This window comes from Nerophis ophidion, linkage group LG21 (genome assembly GCF_033978795.1).
Source record: "Nerophis ophidion isolate RoL-2023_Sa linkage group LG21, RoL_Noph_v1.0, whole genome shotgun sequence".
Taxonomy (NCBI): Eukaryota; Metazoa; Chordata; class Actinopteri; order Syngnathiformes; family Syngnathidae; genus Nerophis; species Nerophis ophidion.
The window spans coordinates 45,902,000-45,916,776 of record NC_084631.1 but is presented as its reverse complement, the minus strand read 5'-3'; the positions used below and the strand labels follow the sequence as shown (position 1 = coordinate 45,916,776).

General features: G+C 35.0%; 1 long non-coding RNA gene across 1 annotated transcript; it reads left to right on the top strand.

Moving 5' to 3' along the window:
* Positions 1 to 2,128: 2,128 nt before the first annotated feature.
* Positions 2,129 to 13,172, top strand: LOC133540211 (uncharacterized). Its single transcript, XR_009803586.1, has 3 exons — positions 2,129 to 2,153; positions 11,829 to 12,221; positions 12,316 to 13,172. It is a non-coding gene; the product is annotated as an uncharacterized LOC133540211 (long non-coding RNA).
* Positions 13,173 to 14,777: the final 1,605 nt, after the last annotated feature.

The following is a 14,777-nucleotide window of genomic DNA, read 5'->3' as shown; positions in this document are numbered from 1 at the left end:
GAAGATGAGGACATGTTTGAGGCAGCACTTCCAACAAGAAGAAGAAGATGAGGACATGTTTGAGGCAGCACTTCCAACAAGAAGAAGAAGATGAGGACATGTTTGAGGCAGCACTTCCAACAAGAAGAAGAAGATGAGGACATGTTTGAGGCAGCACTTCCAACAAGAAGAAGAAGATGAGGACATGTTTGAGGCAGCACTTCCAACAAGAAGAAGATGAGGACATGTTTGAGGCAGCACTTCCAACAAGAAGAAGATGAGGACATGTTTGAGGCAGCACTTCCAACAAGAAGAAGAAGATGAGGACATGTTTGAGGCAGCACTTCCAACAAGAAGAAGATGAGGACATGTTTGAGGCAGCACTTCCAACAAGAAGAAGAAGATGAGGACATGTTTGAGGCAGCACTTCCAACAAGAAGAAGAAGATGAGGACATGTTTGAGGCAGCACTTCCAACAAGAAGAAGAAGATGAGGACATGTTTGAGGCAGCACTTCCAACAAGAAGAAGAAGATGAGGACATGTTTGAGGCAGCACTTCCAACAAGAAGAAGAAGATGAGGACATGTTTGAGGCAGCACTTCCAACAAGAAGAAGAAGATGAGGACATGTTTGAGGCAGCACTTCCAACAAGAAGAAGATGAGGACATGTTTGAGGCAGCACTTCCAACAAGAAGAAGAAGATGAGGACATGTTTGAGGCAGCACTTCCAACAAGAAGAAGATGAGGACATGTTTGAGGCAGCACTTCCAACAAGAAGAAGATGAGGACATGTTTGAGGCAGCACTTCCAACAAGAAGAAGATGAGGACATGTTTGAGGCAGCACTTCCAACAAGAAGGAGAAGATGAGGACATGTTTGAGGCAGCACTTCCAACAAGAAGAAGAAGATGAGGACATGTTTGAGGCAGCACTTCCAACAAGAAGAAGAAGATGAGGACATGTTTGAGGCAGCACTTCCAACAAGAAGAAGATGAGGACATGTTTGAGGCAGCACTTCCAACAAGAAGAAGATGAGGACATGTTTGAGGCAGCACTTCCAACAAGAAGAAGAAGATGAGGACATGTTTGAGGCAGCACTTCCAACAAGAAGAAGATGAGGACATGTTTGAGGCAGCACTTCCAACAAGAAGAAGATGAGGACATGTTTGAGGCAGCACTTCCAACAAGAAGAAGAAGATGAGGACATGTTTGAGGCAGCACTTCCAACAAGAAGAAGAAGATGAGGACATGTTTGAGGCAGCACTTCCAACAAGAAGAAGAAGATGAGGACATGTTTGAGGCAGCACTTCCAACAAGAAGAAGAAGATGAGGACATGTTTGAGGCAGCACTTCCAACAAGAAGAAGAAGATGAGGACATGTTTGAGGCAGCACTTCCAACAAGAAGAAGAAGATGAGGACATGTTTGAGGCAGCACTTCCAACAAGAAGAAGATGAGGACATGTTTGAGGCAGCACTTCCAACAAGAAGAAGAAGATGAGGACATGTTTGAGGCAGCACTTCCAACAAGAAGAAGATGAGGACATGTTTGAGGCAGCACTTCCAACAAGAAGAAGATGAGGACATGTTTGAGGCAGCACTTCCAACAAGAAGAAGATGAGGACATGTTTGAGGCAGCACTTCCAACAAGAAGAAGATGAGGACATGTTTGAGGCAGCACTTCCAACAAGAAGAAGAAGATGAGGACATGTTTGAGGCAGCACTTCCAACAAGAAGAAGAAGATGAGGACATGTTTGAGGCAGCACTTCCAACAAGAAGAAGATGAGGACATGTTTGAGGCAGCACTTCCAACAAGAAGAAGAAGATGAGGACATGTTTGAGGCAGCACTTCCAACAAGAAGAAGATGAGGACATGTTTGAGGCAGCACTTCCAACAAGAAGAAGATGAGGACATGTTTGAGGCAGCACTTCCAACAAGAAGAAGATGAGGACATGTTTGAGGCAGCACTTCCAACAAGAAGAAGATGAGGACATGTTTGAGGTAGCACTTCCAACAAGAAGAAGAAGATGAGGACATGTTTGAGGCAGCACTTCCAACAAGAAGAAGATGAGGACATGTTTGAGGCAGCACTTCCAACAAGAAGAAGAAGATGAGGACATGTTTGAGGCAGCACTTCCAACAGGAAGAAGGACTAGAAGTGACGTCATACCTGAGGTGAGTGCAAACTGTGAAAGAGGTGACTTGTCTTAAAGCGACAGTACACCCGTTTAAATGAGTGACATGCAATGAAAGATGTCTCGGAGACAAGAAGAAGGACAACTAGTCTTAAAGGAATAATATTCATGGCTGAAAAACTGCAAAAGAAGAGACAAAATAATCTAAATGTTGAATAAATCTGAACACATTTAAATAATGAGTTAAATGTGTCATTAATTATTGTTATTAAATAAATTGTATCATAGGAAACATTAATTTATTTAATTATGAATTACAATTTAATGATTTATTTATGTAATGATTTAAGAAATTATTGATTTAATTATTTAATGGTTGAAGTAATGATTAAATTATGGTTTTAATATTTAATGATACAAATAATGATTAATTTAATGTGATATGTATTTTCACAATTTAATTAATTATTTAATTTTTTTAATGGTGTAATATTTAATTTAATGATTCAAATTGTTTAATTTAATTATTTATTGATCAAATTAAGTATTGATTCAATGATGTCATATTTAATTTAATGAGTCAAATTATTTAATGATTCAAACATGCTTTAACTCTTTGATTAAATTAGAAATTGAAGCATATTTCACGATTTCATTTATTTATTATGATTTGGATAATTAATCATTTAATGATTCAAGTAATGATTACATTACATTTTTACATTTAATTTAATGATCAAATAATGATTATTTTAATGCGTTATGTATTTAATTTAATTTCACAATTTAATCACTTATTTTAATGATTTAAGTAAGTATTAAATATTATTAATATTAATTATTTAAGTATCAATATTTAATTATTTAAGTATTAATATTTAATTTATGATTCAAATACTTGTTTAATGAAAACTTTGATTATTTATTGATTCATTTAAGTATTGATTCAATGATCTAATATTTAATTTAGTGAATCAAATTATTTAATGATTCAAATAATTATTTATGATTGATTTAACTATTTGATTAATTTAATATAATCTAAGCTTATTTCAATGGTTCCATTATATAATTATTTTTTTAAATAATTAATAATAATTTCGCCACACCTCCTGTGTGTGTGTGTGTGTGTGTGTGTGTGTGTGTGTGTGTGTGTGTGTGTGTGTGTGTGTGTGTGTGTGTGTGTGTGTGTGTGTGTGTGTGTGTGTGTGTGACAATCATTGGTACTTTAATTTTTTTTTTGTGTTTTTTTTTCTTCCATATAATGTGAAAGCTGTGTAATGGTTTGTGTGTTTTTGTGTGTTTTTGTGTGTGTTGCTGCATACAGATAATGAACTGTTATTATCCCAGGAGAAGGAATTAGACAAATGTGTACAATTTGTCACGATATTGTCTTCTCACAACATGAAATGCAATCATCCTAAATGTGAGGCAAAATCTGCCCAATTGGTTTCTTTTCTCTTTTTTTTAAACAAATCTTTGTTTACATGCCAATAATATGCAAGATGTAATTATTTATTATATTAAAATAAATCAATTCCCCAAAATGCATAAAAAACAAAAGTAACTTAATCAAACAATATTACAAATTATATATATATATTATATTGATAAATGCATTCCTCCTATGCAAGTTTATGGATTGTCAATATTTGCAACCTGAAAATTTTTCTCCTCAATCTTGCAAACTTTTCTCTTCAGAGATGCTAGTGTGTGTGTGTGTGTGTGTGTGTGTGTGTGTGTGTGTGTGTGTGTGTGTGTGTGTGTGTGTGTGTGTGTGTGTGTGTGTGTGCAGCACAAGTCAATTGGTTGTTGTGGCTGTGAGTTTATTTGTTGCTAATCAGACTAATGATCCGGCGGGTGTCTGCTTAAGTGTAAAACAACATTTAGAGTGCGAGCAGGAAGTGTGCACACATGATGCTACAGTTTGTGTGCAAGGAAGGGAGAAAAGAATGAAATAGATCATGATAATAATATTAATAATGATGCTAATAACAGCAGTAGTCATGTGTTGTTTATGCCAGGAAGTCAAATGTTGGCTCATAGAAACAGGAACTTAAACTAGGGCTCTCTAAACCTTTTTAGAAATCAAAGCATCTCAAACTTTTTCATTTTCAAAACCAATGTTTTTTATTTATTATTATTATTTTTTTTTGTAAGCTTCAAGGCTTCCCTCAAGTTTTGCCCCGAGGACCCAAAGGTGTCTCAGTCATTAAAGTGTTTTTTTAATGCTTAAATTCTTATCTAACGTTGGCTCCGTCAATATAAGGTTTTAATATTTTTGCTTTATGCCTTTTATGTTTTGTTCATGGAAGAAATATGCAATATATATATCACCTTGAGGGGAATATTTAATTAGTAATTCATTTTACAGGAAACATACGAAAATATGCAAAATGTTCCTCCAATATATTCAAAATGGAATATTTCATTTGAATCCCAAATCATTTTAGTGAACCAGCTACAAATCATCTTCATATATATATATATATATATATATATATATATATATATATATATATATATATATATGCGTGTGTATGTATGTATGTATATGTATATATATATATATATATATATATATACATATATATATATATATATATGTGTGTATATATACATGTGTATATATATGCATACATATACATATACAGTATATACATATATGCATCCATATATACATATGTATGTATATATATATGGATGTATGGCTTCCACCTGCTACCATGGGGCAGGTGCATCAGAGGCAGAAGAAACAGCTTATTTCCCAGAGCTGTCACCATGTTGAACTCTAACTTATAATAATAATAATAATAAATCAGCCCTATCCAATATCCTACAATACTACCTTTCCAGTGCAATATGTCCGACAATGATTGTTATTTATTACTTGGGTACTCTTGTCTTGTTCTGTGTATTGTACAGTATTTTGTATTCCTATAAAATGTTGTATATTGTACAGGATTGCTCATTATTTTGATTGGATAGTAGTCTGTTTATTTCAATTGTTAGTTCTTCCTTTATTACCTCTTCTGCCCATATTTGTTCTCACTACTGTACCTTATGTTGGAGTCCTTCATCTCTTTATATGCAAATAAAATGACAAAGTCCATTCTATTTTATATATATATATAAAATACACACATCTAAATCAACTTCAGATGTAATTATAGTTAGTTAATTATAGATTTTCATTCGATTGTATTTTTTGTCATTAAAACAACTTTTTGTTCAAGGGAAAACACACAAAATATTCCTCCATAAATATTTCTGAGTGGAATATCTGATGTTAAATAATTGTAGTCTAATATAATCAGAGGTGGGTAGTAACGCGCTACATTTACTCCGTTACATCTACTTGAGTAACTTTTGGGATCCATTGTACTTCTACCAACATACTTTTACTTTTACTTGAGTATATTTATAGAGAAGAAAGGCTACTTTTACTCCAATCCATTTATCTACATTCAGCTCGCTACTCGCTACTTTTTTGGAATGGATCTGTTAATGTTTGTTTTGGTTTTTCCAAGTAGAATCTACACATGCCAGCGTTTCACCAATCACATGCAGTCACTGGTGACCTTGGACCAATCAAACAGAGCCAGGCGGTCACATGACCCGACTTAAACACCTTGAAAAACTTATTGGGGTGTTACCATTTAGTGCTCAATTGTACAAAATATGTACTGTACTGTGCTATCTAATAATAAAAGTCTCAATCAATGTTAATTTATTGTGCCTTATTTTCATGTACTATTATTTAATATATATCATTGTTTTAGTTGCTTAAGAGATATTCCTGGCTCTGAATTTGCTTATTGCTATTTTTAGGTTTTTGTGCATTACTTGTTGCCGTCATCATTAAAGGAACAGGTTACTCATCAGTTACTCAGTACTTGAGTAGTTTTTTCACAACATACTTTTTACTTTTACTCAAGTAAATATTTGGGTGACTACTCCTTACTTTTACTTGAGTAATACATCTGTAAAGTAACAGTACTCTTACTTGAGTACAATTTCTGGCTCCTCTACCCACCTCTGGTTATTAACTACTATAGCTTTATGTTATTAATTGCAATAGCTTTATGTTAACTACTATAGTTTTTTGTTATTAACTACTATAGTTTTTATGTTATTAACTACTATAGTTTTTATGTTAACTACTATAGATTTATGTTTACTACTATAGTTTTTATGTTAATAACTACTGTAGTTTTATGTTAACTACTATAGTTTTTATGTGATTAACTACTATAATTTTTGTTATTAACTACTATAGTTTTTATGTTAACTACTATAGATTTATGTTTACTACTATAGTTTTTATGTTAATAACTACTGTAGTTTTATGTTAACTACTACAGTTTTGTTATTAACTACTCTAGTTGTATTAATTGTTATAGTTTTTATGTTAACTGCTATAGTTTTAACTACTAAAATTTTGTTTTCAACTACTATTGTTTTTATGTTAACTACTATAGTTTTTGTTAACTACTATAGTTTTATGTGAAATAATATAGTTTTATGTTAACTACTACAGTTTTGTTATTAACTAAAATATTTTTTGAGTTAACTCCTACAAGTTTTTATGTTTACTATAGTTTTATGTTAACTACTATCGTTTTTTGTGTTAATTACTATCGTTTTTATGTTAACTACAACAATTTTATGTTATTAACTACTATAGTTTTTATGTTAAGTACTATAGGTTTGTTATTAACTACTAGACTTTTTAAGTTAACTCCTATAGTTTTTATGTTAACTATTAAATTTTTTATGTTAACTACTATCGTTTTTATGTTAACTACTATCGTTTTTATATCAACTACTATTGTATAGTTTTGTTTTGAACTACTATAGTTTTATGTTAACTATTTTACATTTTATATTAACTACTATAGTTTTTATGTTAGCTACTATAGTTTTGTTATTAACTACTAGACTTTTTAAGTTAACTCCTATAGTTTTTATGTTAACTATTACATTTTTTTTATTTTAACTACTATCGTTTTTGTTAACTACTATCGTTTTTATATCAACTACTATTGTATAGTTTTGTTTTTAACTACTATAGTTTTATGTTAACTATTATACATTTTATGTTATTAACTACTATAGCTTGACAGTATGTTATTATTTACTATAGTTTTGTTATTAACTATTAGTTTTGCTAACTATGATAGTTTTTGTTAACTACTATAGTTTTGTGTGAAATAATATAGTTTTATGTTAACTACTATAGTTTTGTTATTAACTACTAGACATTTGAAGTTAACTCCTATAGTTTTTATGTTTACTATAGTTTTATGTTAACTACTATCGTTTTTATGTTAATTACTATCGTTTCGATGTTAACTACAACAATTTTATGTTATTAACTACTATAGTTTTTATGTTACCTACTATCGTTTTTATGTTAACTACAACAATTTTATGTTATTAACTACTATAGTTTTTATTTTAACTATTATAGTTTTGTTATTAACTACTAGAGTTTTTAAGTTAACTCCTATAGTTTTTATGTTAACTATTAAATTTTTTATGTTAACTACTATCGTTTTTATGTTAACTACTATCGTTTTATATCAACTAATATTGTATAGTTTTGTTTTTAACTACTATAGTTTTATGTTAACTATTGTACATTTTATGTTATTAACTACTATAGCTTGACAGTATGTTATTAATTACTATAGTTTTGTTATTAACTATTAGTTATGCTAACTATGATAGTTTTTGTTAACTACTATAGTTTTGTGTGAAATAATAGTTTTATGTTAACTACTATAGTTTTGTTATTAACTACTAGACTTTTGAAGTTAACTCCTATAGTTTTTATGTTTACTATAGTTTTATGTTAACTACTATCGTTTCTTATGTTAATTACTATCGTTTTTATGTTAACTACAACAATTTTATGTTATTAACTACTATAGTTTTTATGTTAACTACTACAGTTTTGTTATGAAATAATCCTAAATGAGATTCAATGACTTGGTTTATATTATTGGATATACTAGGTCATAAAATCAGTGTCAGTTGAGTTGGTCCATAGATTTCCTGTAGGGAATTTTAATGTCCAGCAGATGTCAGTATTTAGTGACACAGGATCAATACAGTTTATAAATGTGTCAAAAGGCTGTGCAACGCCTCATCAACCCATCACTAACAATCACACAGGTCAGGTAATGTCAAGACTTTAATCTACACTGGACATAGGCAGTCTTCTTTACTGTCAAAGACTTCTCGACAAATCAATCAAACAGAGCCCCCAGTCAAATGACAAATTCAGTATTACTTTTCAACAGACATTTATTTAATCTTGTTGTTTGTGGTCTGGACATTTGACACAGGAATTTAACTTTTCCACACACCATCCTGAATCACGGTTTCAATCGTAGTCCATGTTAACTACCAAACCGTAACTTAAAAGTGTTGGTTGAACAAGTATAAGGACTAGCAGGTCATTGCTAATGTTGCTAATAGGCACAGCACTCATGGACTAAGTTTTGGGGAAATTCTTATTGAAATCAATGGGACATCCTTCAAAGTTCCACTTATTCCGTCTGATTCCAACTGTTCCAACTTCAAAATTTTCAGACTCTTCATGAATTGTGTACTTGAGTTAAACAATGCTAAAATAATTCCGGTATTTCAGTTCATCATCAGCATTGGAGCAATCACACACAATTCCTTCAGGAATTGCCTCATCTAGTTTTTAATGTTTAATAAAAAATAAAATAACGACAAAAAAAGAAACAACAATACAAAATTTCGAAGTTTTAACCTATTCAAACCATTCCACCTTCGAACTTTCTTCAGCCGCACAATACTTGTGCTATAGTTGTAGGAAATGTTTCAAAACCTCTTCAGAAGTGCTGACAAAACCCAAAAAGGGCGGAAAATGCATATTTTTGGGAAAAAAAAATTCTCGAAAATGTCGTAAGGGGGGGCCTTACGCAAAAATTCCCAAAAACGAACTTTCTTCAGCCGCACAATACTGGTGTCATAGTTGTAGGAAATGTTTCAAAACCTCTTCAGAAGTGCTGACAAAACCCAAAAAGGGCGGAAAATGCATATTTTTGGAAAAAAAAATTTCTCGAAAATGTCGTAAGGGGGGGCCTTACGCAAAAATTCCCAAAAACGAACTTTCTTCAGCAGCACAATACTTGTTCTATAGTTGTAGGAAATGTCTCAAAACTTCTTCAGAAGTGCCGACAAAACCCAAAAAGGGCAGAAAATGCATATTTTTAGAAAACTTTATTTCACGAAAATGTCGTAAGGGGGGGGGGGGGGGGGTGGGGGCCTTCCGCAAAAATCCCCAAAAACGGACTTGCTTCAGCCGCACAATACTTGTGCTATAGTTGTAGGAAATGTCTCAAAACCTCTTCAGAAGTGCCGATAAAACCCAAAAAGGGCAGAAAATGCATAATTTTGGAAAAAAGAAATTCTCGAGAATGTCGTAAGGGGGGGGCCTTACGCAAAAATTCCCAAAAACGAACTTGATTCAGCCGCACAATACTTGTGCTATAGCTTTTTCTGGCGACTACTCCTTCCACATTTTTCAACGCGTTTTAACTGTTCCACCGTCGAAGCTTTCTTCTGCATAAGAAGTGGAAAAATTCTCTGTTTTCCCGAAATTCCGTATTACAATTTGTCATTTCAACATGTTATTACTTCAACAATTCTCCACCGATTGAAAAATTGTCCAAGACATCAATAAATTTAGATTAGATACTGCTTTATTTATTCCTTCAGGAGAGTAAATGCCTTGGCAGAAGACACCTCCTGCCAAAGATGCCTATAGCGCAGGATTTTAAATTTTTCAAATGATCATCAAATGTTGCCGTTGACATCAGTGATGCTGTTTGGAACAGAAATGATATATTTAGTAAGTAGAAAGAAAACACAAGGAGCCCGGGCAACAGCATGCATGGGCTGCCCGGGCTCCTTGTGTTTTCTTTTTACTTACTAAATATATCATTTCTGTTCCAAACAGAAATGATATAAAAAGCTGTGTGTGTGTGTGTGTGTGTGTGTGTGCGTGCGTGTGTGCGTGTGCGTGTGTGTGTGCGTGCGTGGCAGCATGAGCAGATGCAATAAGATAGGGGGATTACACGCAAAACAAGGTCCTTTAAGTATGTGGACAGAAAAGCAGAAAGATCCCGGGCAACAGCAGCGAAGGTCTGCCCGGCCGCCGGGCAGCCCATGCATGCTGTGCCCTCCGGGCAACAGCAGCGAAGGTCTGCCCGGCCGCCGGGCAGCCCATGCATGCTGTGCCCTCCGGGCAACAGCAGCGAAGGTCTGCCCGGCCGCCGGGCAGCCCATGCATGCTGTGCCCTCCGGGCAACAGCAGCGAAGGTCTGCCCGGCCGCAGACTGGCTGCGTAGTCCTTATAGCTGTTCAACCAACCTTTTTAAGTTACGGTTGGGTAGTTAACATGGGTGCCAATTGCCTCGTACCTTAGTAGCTGTTTAGCCAACCCTTTTAAGTTACGGTTTTAAGAAGTACCAAGTGTTGAAACCGTGGGTCAGAATGGTATGTGTAAAAGCAAAATGCCTGTGTCAGTCTCCCAGCATTGGAGCATTCGTACACAATTCCTTCAGGAATGGCCTCATTTACTTTTAAATGTTTAATAAAAAAGGAGAATAACTACAAATAAAGGTACAACAATACAATGTTTCCACATTTTTTAACCTATTACACCATTTTGGAAAGTCCAGGATTTTCCAAAATTCTTGTTTCTACAAAGCCTTCTTTGCAGCAACTACTCTTATCAACATGTTACAACTTTCAGAGTCCAAGGGTTTTGCTATTAATAGAACATTGACGGTCTACTTAACTGTCTGGGCAACATATCAAAATCACCGGTCGGTGGTAAAACCAATATTGAAGGTCACATTTTAATAGAGCATTCATCAAAAAGTTTGCTTTCACAATTTTATTATCGGGGAGACTGACACGGGCATTTAGCTTTTCCACACACCATCCTGACTCACGGTTTCAACGTTTGGTACTTGTTAAAACTGTAACTTAAAATGGTTTGCTGAACTGCTATCGAGGTTCGATGCAATCGGCGCCCATGTTAACTACCCAACCGTAACTTAAAAAGGTTGGTTGAACAGCTATAACGACTATGCGGCCAGACTCCCAGGTGACTGGGCATTTCATTGCTACTGTTGCCCAGAGGGCACAGTATGCATGGGCTGCCTGTGCAATATCTCAATTCCTGGCTATTCTGAATGATAATTAGTGGGAGACCCGACAACACTGATGCATCGACAGTAAACAGTAAAAAAATGTATGATTTATTTTTTAACACTTTAATGAGTAGGACACTTTTCGATCCCCAATTATTTTAGTGTGATTTGTTTTGAAGTGTCATTGCTCCAAAAATAATAATGAATCAAAATCCAAAATGAAGGCTTCAATTATTATATCATCTCAAATATTCCACCTCAAAAAGTTATTGGATGAAAATATTGCATATTTTCTGTTTTTTCCATTTTTTCCCTAATGTTGATCTAGAGATTTAAAACATGAATAATAATGAAAACAATACTAATAATACTGAATAATGACACATTTTTAATATATTTTTTTGACCAAAACCCTAACCGAGTGGAGGCCTAAATGTATATTTTTGATACATATATTGTATTGGTTTTTCAAATCAAAAATATGAAAATGGCCCCCGCTTGCTTTGATTTTTCAGTGGAAAAAGTTTGGACACCCCTGCCATATGGTCTCCACATCAAAGGTCCATTTCCCTACGAAGACCATGCATCCTGCCCATCAACCAATGGCCTCAGCAGCCAAGTTTGATCACTCTATGGAGGCTGTACACCCCTCCCATCCCCACACCGCTGGCCCATCACCAAATGTCCACACCTATGGTCCTTCACCCGGCGTACACAATAGCTTGCTACCTGAATCCACCTGAGAATAAAAAGGCAGCTTTCCTGGCACCAGACAGGAGAGATGCAGGCAACCCATCTATTGAGGACACTATCTGTTATCAACCACAGGCAGAAAAATCATGGACGCCATGTGATGGAAAAAATGTGGGCAGAAAAAGAAGGAATTGAAGAAGTCCTCTTGAAAATAGGTAAGTAGCATTCATGATGTCATTGTTTTGTTGACTTCAACTTTGAACACATTTTCTCCTTCTGCTATTGTTTGTGCTCTTTTTTCCCTTTCAGATCCGGTCCAAGTCAGAGTACTTCAAACTCTCTGCGACTTGGTTGGAGACAAATACAGCGACGGCCCTCCTCAACAATCGGGCCAGCAAGAGCTCTTTCCTGAGAGCGGCGTATTCATATCATTGTTCCGCCTTGCTGCCATGAGACATGCTGCAGAGCCCAAATGTATGCCTTTATTTGGACCTCTTTTTTCTACGTGTCAAAATGCTGTCCCTTTTTGACGCCCTGGAAACAAACCTGCAGGAACACCAAAGCGCATCCTTAAGCGGAAAAAAGTGGAAGGAATCCTTAGTAAGTTTTCCCAAACAGAGGGTGTTTTCAGGCCAAAATTGGGTCACAATAATGAAATAGAAGTTCAATATGAGAAATGTTGATCCCTTTTCGATTACAGCAGACTGGAAGCATAACTGAATGTTACATCATTACAATTTGTTATCCACTCCAAACTAGCGTTATGATGAGCAATATAGTCTGATGTCCATCAACTTGAAGTGTGGTTGTGTGTATTAATGGTTTTGCGTAAATGAAGGCTTTAAAGGGCAATAAAAAAGCATTAAATGAGGCATTTAAAAAAGGGAATATGATTGTAGGACATGGCGGACAGTCAATATGTCAAACGGTAAAGGAAAATGAACTTAAGAAGGTTACAGTCGTTTCTTTTTTGAACTGCATACAAGAGGTATTGTAAGGTGGGAACACGACAAAAGCACTGCTTCAATCAAGCAAAATGAAACATCAACTTTTCCATTCTTTGGTCACTGTAGGCGTGTAGTCCTTAACTGTGACACCATGTCAGGATAATGGAGAAGCTGAGCCGACACGGAGTCGTTTATTTCAATCATCTCCACTTCAACACATATGAGCTAACTTGCCTAACATTAGCAACTGTTGTGACGCAATTCCCTCAAGTGATCTACGCTAGCCTAGGATGGACAAAAGAGGCCATTTTCACAGCAGACCACAACTATTTCATTCTCTAACATTCCCACAATAAATGAATACAAGTTCCTTCAGCTGCCGGACACTTGATACATACTTGCTGTTTACTGTAAACATTTGAAACAACAGAGAGGGTGTAAATACAAGAAATGCAATATGTTTCATTGCTATAGCTTTTTTCAAATGCATTTGATTGGCATTTTTACCAATATTATTCTGTATTTTTCTCAAATGTTTAAATCCATCATCCATTTCCAAACACATGCATCATTTGCAATCCTAGTATGATGTTCATTTATTTTTCCATAAAACCTTTGAACTATTTGAAAACAAATTGTATCCTGATTAAAAATGCTTTGTGGCTGTTATAAGTCATCATTTCAGAGAATATATATATATATATATATATATATATATATACTTACAGCATGTTTCAAACAGACACAACTAAATAAATGGCTAATGGGTATATTATATTGATCATCTGATGCAGAATGGGATGTTTGTTTAGAGGCTTTAAGTGCAGTTCTCCTTTAATATTTTGGATAGTCGAACCTTTTAATGAGCGATTGTCTACGGCCACGCACACAGTCAAAACACCAGATGCTACTCCACAAAAATAAATCAATAAAAATACATTCTCCAATGAAACAGCTTTGTAATCCAATTCTAATACACTAGATAGTAACAGTTCATGTCAACTTTTCAACTCATTTACTTGTCTAATGCTTGCAACTGTGTGTATACAGATCATTGGAAGCTTTTGATGATGTAAAAAAAACAACTAAATGCAGTCGCACATGGGCATTACATTTTTTGAAGTAGCAACAAAATGATATTAAAAAGCATTACATTTGATTTGCATTATTATTGTTATTGCATTGCATAGATTTGATACAGTAGAAGCATTTAAGTCTCACCTTAAAACTCATCTGTATACTCTAGCCTTTAAATAGACCTCCTTTTTAGACCAGTTGATCTGCCGCTTCTTTTCTTTCTCCTATGTCCCCCCCTCCACAGGGGGTCCGGTCCGATGACCATGGATGAAGTACTGGCTGTCCAGAGTCGAGACCCAGGATGGACCGCTCGCCTGTATCGGTTGGGGACATCTCTACGCTGCTGATCCGCTTGAGATGGTTTCCTGTGGACGAGTCTCTCGCTGCTGTCTTGGATCCGCTTGAACTGAACTCTCGCGGCTGTGTTGGAGCCACTATGGATTGAACTTTCACAGTATCATGTTAGACCCGCTCCACATCCATTGCTTTCGGTCCTCTCCAAGGTTTCTCGTAGTCAGCATTGTCACTGGCGTCCCACTGGATGTGAATTCTCCCTGCCCACTGGGTGTGAGTTTTCCTTGCCCTTTTGTGGGTTCTTCCGAGGATGTTGTAGTCGTAATGATTTGTGCAGTCCTTTGAGACATTTGTGATTTGGGGCTATATAAATAAACATTGATTGATTGATAGCTGTAGAAACTGATGTGGCAAAATGACGAATGGCTGATGATTATGTTCTTGCCTTGCAGC